The 6,630-nt window shown below is 39.1% G+C and overlaps 1 long non-coding RNA gene across 1 annotated transcript; it reads right to left on the bottom strand.

Annotated features, from left to right (window-relative positions):
- Window positions 1–1,184: 1,184 nt before the first annotated feature.
- LOC137190609 (uncharacterized) lies at window positions 1,185–6,113 on the bottom strand. The gene is made up of 3 exons (XR_010930253.1): window positions 5,649–6,113; window positions 5,435–5,509; window positions 1,185–2,112 (listed from the first exon to the last, which is right to left on the bottom strand). It is a non-coding gene; the product is annotated as an uncharacterized lncRNA (long non-coding RNA).
- Window positions 6,114–6,630: the final 517 nt, after the last annotated feature.

The following is a 6,630-nucleotide window of genomic DNA, read 5'->3' as shown; positions in this document are numbered from 1 at the left end:
TTGACCATTCATCTAGAGCTTTTCCATGAGCTCAGTGTAGCACTGAATAACTTAGTAACCTCACTGCTGAATCTGTCATTTAAAGGGGAGCAGCAGCTACGTAAGGTTGGGCATCTGTGAGAAAATTAAAAGTCCTCCTTCACTCAAAAATATGTTTTTCTTCTTGTTCCTACAGTTGGATGTTTGAGCTTCACTGTGCAGAATGATGTATGTGCAGAGTTTGATACTAGAAGGCTGTTTTCACATTAATCTGCTGAATGTGGAAAGTTTCTCTGTGCTTAGTGAAAATCCAATATTAAGGGGCGGGCATACAAACATGATTTGTGACATCATAAATAGTTTGGAAGCCAATTCTGGTCCAATATTCAACTTATACAAGTGTGAAGTGGAAACTTGAAGCCACCAGTGCACAAATACTGAGAATGGACTTTATAGTGAAGGAGACGTCTTGTGTCCAGCAGTTTATTGTTTTAAGTGAAAAATATTTGCATATTCATAGGAATTTTTAGGGAGAAGGAGTAGATGTAATTTTAAGGATTTTTACAAGATAATTGAACTTTTGTTGGTGGAAAAACCAGCACAAATTATTATTCAAAGTAGAGTATTTTATATACATCTTAAAACATGTCTGGAGGGGATATTTAAGGTTTTTTGTTGTTGAATTTCTGCTGTGAAATTTTGGCTTGACCGTCCTGCAGCATACATGTGAATGCCTGTGTCCTCTTTTCCTGGTGGCAGGAATGGCACAAATGCTTTTGTTCTTAGAGCAGCATGCAAATGACGTCAGCCATATGAATATCCAGATGGGATCTAAATTAAAAATTAATTGCAAACAGTATATTGGACGTGGAGTGAGACAAGCGCCATACAGCTGAAGGGAGCAGATGTATGTTGTAATGATCTCTGGTCCTGACCTCTGAGATCAGTGACGGAAAGCACAACATAAAACACTACAGATTACACTCATTACAGAGCCACTGTTGGTGTCTTTTTTAACATTTCTGTGTTTAAGTAGGACTTTATTTATATGCTGAATTTGTTCTCTAAGTGCCCTTTTTATCCTCAAAAGCCATTGAAAAAATCACAAGAGAACAAAGACAGTTTTGGAAGCTGAATAAAATATTGACCCATCAGCTAATACTCAAGTAATATTAATTAAGTACTTTTACTCAAATACTTTAAGTTAGCACAGTTTTGAGGTACTTGTAATGAACTTTCTTTTTATGTTACTTTATACTCCTACTCTGCCATATTTCAGAGGTAAAAACTGTATTTTTGATTTGACAACATCTATTTGACAGCTCGTTACTTTGAAGATTATAGATTTACATTGGAAACCTATGACCAGTTTAGAAAATATGATGCATTGTTAAATTAAATCACCCAAAGTGATGAAGTACTAAGAATTAGCCCCATGCTGACCAACTGCAACATTAAAATACTGCTTACATGTTAATGTGTCAGTATTAATCATCAAATAATACAGTATATAATAATAATTATAATGCAAACATTCAGCTGCATATGAGTACTTTTACTTTACATACTTTCATTACATTTTGCTGATACTTCTTTACTTTTAAGAAGAGGATTGGATGTTTTCCACCACTGAGAAAAAAAAAATTTAAATAAAAAAAACAACAACATATATATACATATATGACTCGTGACTCAATTGTGATTCTTCTTCCTTGGAGTTCTTGAAAGCTGTTTAATGATGTCACTACAATCCCTGATGAAGCCATCTATTTTATCACCCTGATCTCATCACTCAGTAGCCTTTGTTGCTCATTTCTGTAACAGTGGAGTCCCTTTGGTTGTCAGTTAAAGCTGAATCACTCATTGCTGTTGCAGCACGGTGCTGTTGCTCCCAGTTGGTGGTCCCAGTAATGAGCAGTGGGGGGTGGGCGGACCACATTGACTGGGATGCCAGAAATCTTTAGCCGTGCTCCTTCAGGGCCTTTTGCATTTAGTCACCCTGAGCTCATAATTGTGTGACTAAAGCAATTGTTCTCTTAATTGAAGCCATTCAGGGCCTCTACCGGCTTTTCCCGCTCCCTCAGGTGGGACTCAGATGATTATTCAAAACTTCAGGTGGGACTCAGGTGATCACTAAAAGATGCTCAAAGAAGGATGTTTTTACATTGTTAATCATGATTGTACACTTGTTTTTAGGACAAAATATTCAGAGATAACTCCAAACTAAATTAATCAAAAATCTATATTATTTTTTAAACATTTTATATCATATTCTTAGCCATCTTCATGTAAAAATTGCCTGTACTCACTAACCCAGTTGTCTTATTGTGCTGTTCTGGCATAAAAAGGCTAACATATTGCTATATATGGCCCTTCTCATGTGCACCACAGTTATAATAGCTCATAATATGTACTGCTGGCTCATAAACATAAAACATAAACATATGATTATGAACATGCATATAAGTAAATGACCCGATGACACAGCAGAGGTAAAAATCCCTGTGCAGGATTAACTGCAGCTCTGGGTATAGTCAGGACTTTTACTGTGGTCAACTGTAGAGTGAATGAATAAGCTTGAGGGTGTTCACTGTGTGTGTATGTGTATGTTGGGGGGGGGGGTGCTGTAATATATGAAAATCCATTTCTACCCCTTTCAAGATCATGCTTCATGGATGATAAATTCTCAGTCAGCTTCTCTTTACTTTCCTAAACTTGATGTCACAAATATCAGCTGTAATGGATTTGAAAAGGGTCGTTCCACCTTTAGTCCTCAACACATGTGAAGCACTTGTGTCTGCAGAGCGCCATTTCAACTTTAATTCCTCATTCTGAATAATTCACAAGCCCAAAGAGTGTTAGAGGGTGGAGGAGCCAAAGCGGAGCATATGTGTAAGAACAGTTGACACACAAAGAGAAGTCGCCCCAAAACTTGCAAATGGAAAAAAAAAATCTGCTGGGGCCACGGTTTGTTTTCACCTGAAGCAGTCATTTATCTTGGCCAGAGCCCAACACTAAACCACTGTGTATGTTTCTATGGTCTCAGTGGGTTTGTGTGTGCACCACAGCCACTTAAAGTGGTGGGGGGAACTGCAGATTTCAGTCCTAATCTAGGAATTGTGAAACCGCACCATTTCCTTGCACTTGAGAAGTGCTTGGCATCTCATTCAGCTGCTGAGGACCTGTATACATCAGCTAAGATGGAGCATGCAGATGAGTTTAGGTGTGTGTTTGTTTTATTTTACTGTGGTGAACATCTGGAGGAGATGAGGATGATAAAAAAGTTTGTTGCGGCTGTAGGGAGGGGTGGCTCTGAATAGCAGTAAGAAGTTTCCAAAACTTTTACTTACTCATGTTCACCAGACTAGCAAGATTGTGGTTCTTAATTCCAGGTTATTGAGTCCAGGTTCCTCTGAACAAAGAACTCAGAGAACAGTTTGAATTTTGCCTTCAATTTTTTATTTGTCACTTTGGAGAAGCTAACACCGGAATTTCAAGCTACACTAATCAATAGTTTTATATTAACACTGGGTCAAATGACAGTGTGTTATGTGACGTTTGTTACTCATAGTGAAAAACCAACAGAGATTTATTACCCAACTCTGCACTTCCTCTTAGCTCCACAGAACATTTTAACTTCTTTACAACTCTCAGCTTGTTGTTGTCTTGTTTTGGTTCACTATCACCGCTCTCACCAACCTAGTTTCCAGCAACAGACAACTATTTTCAGCAAAAAAGCTGAACCCACGCTACCTACCTGACACTAAACAGAAGACCATAGCTGGCAAGTCTAGCAAGTTAGTTGCTAACTACTGTAGCAGTTAGCTACTAGATGATGAACACAGTGCAGCATTTAGCAGCTAAAGAGCCAGATGTTTCCCTGAAGAGTTGATGGACAGACTTAGCAGGAGATTAATTTGTACTTATATTCATCAGGTTGTAAAAAAGTCAACTTGAAATTAATGCTAATGATATTGATGTCTGCTGAAAATAGGCAGTTGTTTCCAACGCCAACTTTTTAAGGCAATACTGTAAAATGTCAGTGTTGTGTTTAAAGCTTGTTGTGCTGCCCCCAAGTGGCCAAAAAATCAATTAATAAAGGTTTATAGGCTAATCTATAGCCACTCATTGACATGTATGGTTAGTGTTATTCTATATTTTTTGAGACCGACAATGCGTTAGTCCATCAAATCAATACTGCTTCACCCTGTCTGTGGCAATCAGCCCCAAGCCTATTTGTTCAAAAGATGTAAATCTTTCATTTAAAAAAAAAAGCTTTAAAATTTGTGCCAGAATATCCAATTTTACATTTTAATCAAAAATTATTTGTATCTTTATATAAAAATCCTCTAGTTCAACTTTATGCCTTTAATGAACAAGCTTGAGGAATGAGTTAATAAAATAAGTAGTGTTTGTGTCTTTGCTTCACAGTACAGTAATTGCAACCATCCATCTTCCTTTCAATTTCCAATAGACTCTACAATGACCCTGTGTGTGAGGTTAGATTAGCTCAAATTTCCTAACAAGATGTTTCACAACATCAGCAAAAACAAAGTCCCCAAATTGGGGATTTACCGCCTCCTTCCAGTCAACAACCCCTTTGGGAGCTTCCTGAATGAATCCCAGACTGCTATGTAGCTCAGCTATCTCACTGACCTGCTGTGCCACCAGCTACTTCAACCTGGAGCCTACACACTCTATCCAGACACATCCTGGCAATAAATCACTACGTAGCATGAACTTCCCTGGAATGCTTGTTGAGTTGCCAAATGATTGTTTGTAAGTCCAAGCAAGGTCCAAACCTTATCAGTATTCAAAACATCTCTGCGTTATCAGCAATGAAACTGAGATAAAAGTGATCTCTTTAGCCTCTTTAGCCTAGATTCCTATAGGTAATATTTCCAGTAATAGAACACCAAAAAGTTGCATGGGAGGTCTGCTAAGGTGACAGTCTCATGAGTATTGCCATAGCCTGCATTCAGGTGAGAATACTTTTAAATCAATGTAAAAAACGCTTGATTTTGGTATCAGAAGCTGAAATTAATGCAAACCTCTAAGACCTAAATTTATTCTTCTTACCAGGGATTTGGGATGGAAATGGTGAAAAAATATTATTGTAGCCAGTTCAACCGAGGAGCACTCGCTTGCTGCAAGGTTTTGAGTTGCAAATCTCTGCGTGCCAACAGGGTTCCTCACCCGTGTCCACACCTGCCTTCACACTAACAGGCCAGTCTACATCATCTTAGAGTCTATGAGACACTCTGACACGGAATATCAGCCCTGCTTTGTGATGTAGTCTGAATCATCGAGTGTATTTTGACATGCAAATCTGGCCCTGAGCGTTAGTTGACCCCTTCGGAGACTTGGGTGGGCTCCCGAAATACCTCCCTTAATTTGACATGACCTGATTTGGAGGATTTCAGTGTTATTACTCCTCTTGGACGTGTGGACTCACATGCGAGGCGTGAGGTTGAGGGAGGTCTTCCCAGAGCTGTTATGAGAGTTGATGTGAGATAACAGTGGACCGTGCCTGGAGCAAAAAAGAGGTAGAAGTAGAAGGAGGGTTGGAAAGAGAGAGTGTTAGAGAGAGAAGGAGATGAATAACATGAGTGACAGAGTGGACTGAAAGGTGAAAAAAATAGAAATGGTGCAGGGAATGAGGATCCAACCTGTGCGGCCCCAATCCAGAGCATCTGAGGTGTCCAGAGGTGTGAGTTCAACATCCAGTACACCTCCTCTCCCGAATCTGTCTTTCTCTGGCTCTCCCAAGACATCTCACTATTGTTGTGTTGGAAGTCCCTGCGTTTTGACAGCTGTGCTTGGAGTGCTGTGACGGCAGTCTGGAGGGAAGGGTGTGTATGTCTGGCTGTGTGTTGTCTGATGGTTTGTAGTGGACGTGGAGACTTTGGTGTGCAGCATTTTGCAAATATTGGTGTATGTATATCTCAGGAGGTTAAGCCTTCAGAGTGAGTACATGTGTGTGTAACAATGATAAAAATCAATAAATTTGATTTATATAGCACCTTGTGGACCTACAAGTGTGCTCAGTGTGCTTTATATACATCGACTTAACATGTAATCTAATGATGCAGTCAGGAAAGAAACAACAAATGAGGAAGAAGAATGAATAAAGAGTCTGCAGCCATGCTTGCAGCTTTGTGAGGCTGTACAGTACTTAGGTACAGTAGTGCTGTGAGCTAAATGCTAATGCCAGCATGCTAACATATATATACTTGGTTAAATGTATTGGACAAGTTAAAATTTTGACCTGATGATGGTGCTAGATGAAAAGTCAGGGGATAAGCAAAGTCATTAGGATTCAATCTCTGAGCAATATGGAATTCTAAACTAGATTTCATGGAAATTGCAAAATCAAGACACATCACCAGAAAACAAAAACATCACTGTCATGGTGGTGCTAGAGGGAAAGGTCAGGGGATCACTAAATTCAGTACGATACATCCTATGGGGACCATGAATATATATACAAAATTTCATGGCAATCCATCCATTAGTTGTTGAGATATTTCAGTCTGGACCAAAGTGGTGGACCAACTGACCAACATACAAATTGACATCTCTAGAGCAACGCCACTAGCGTTATTAAAAAATAAGAGCAAGTGCAAGTGCTCACTGCACGTGATGAATAAA

The sequence above is a fragment of the Thunnus thynnus genome, chromosome 10 (assembly GCF_963924715.1).
Source record: "Thunnus thynnus chromosome 10, fThuThy2.1, whole genome shotgun sequence".
NCBI classification, from domain to species: Eukaryota; Metazoa; Chordata; class Actinopteri; order Scombriformes; family Scombridae; genus Thunnus; species Thunnus thynnus.
This window is presented reverse-complemented; position numbering and strand designations above follow the sequence as displayed.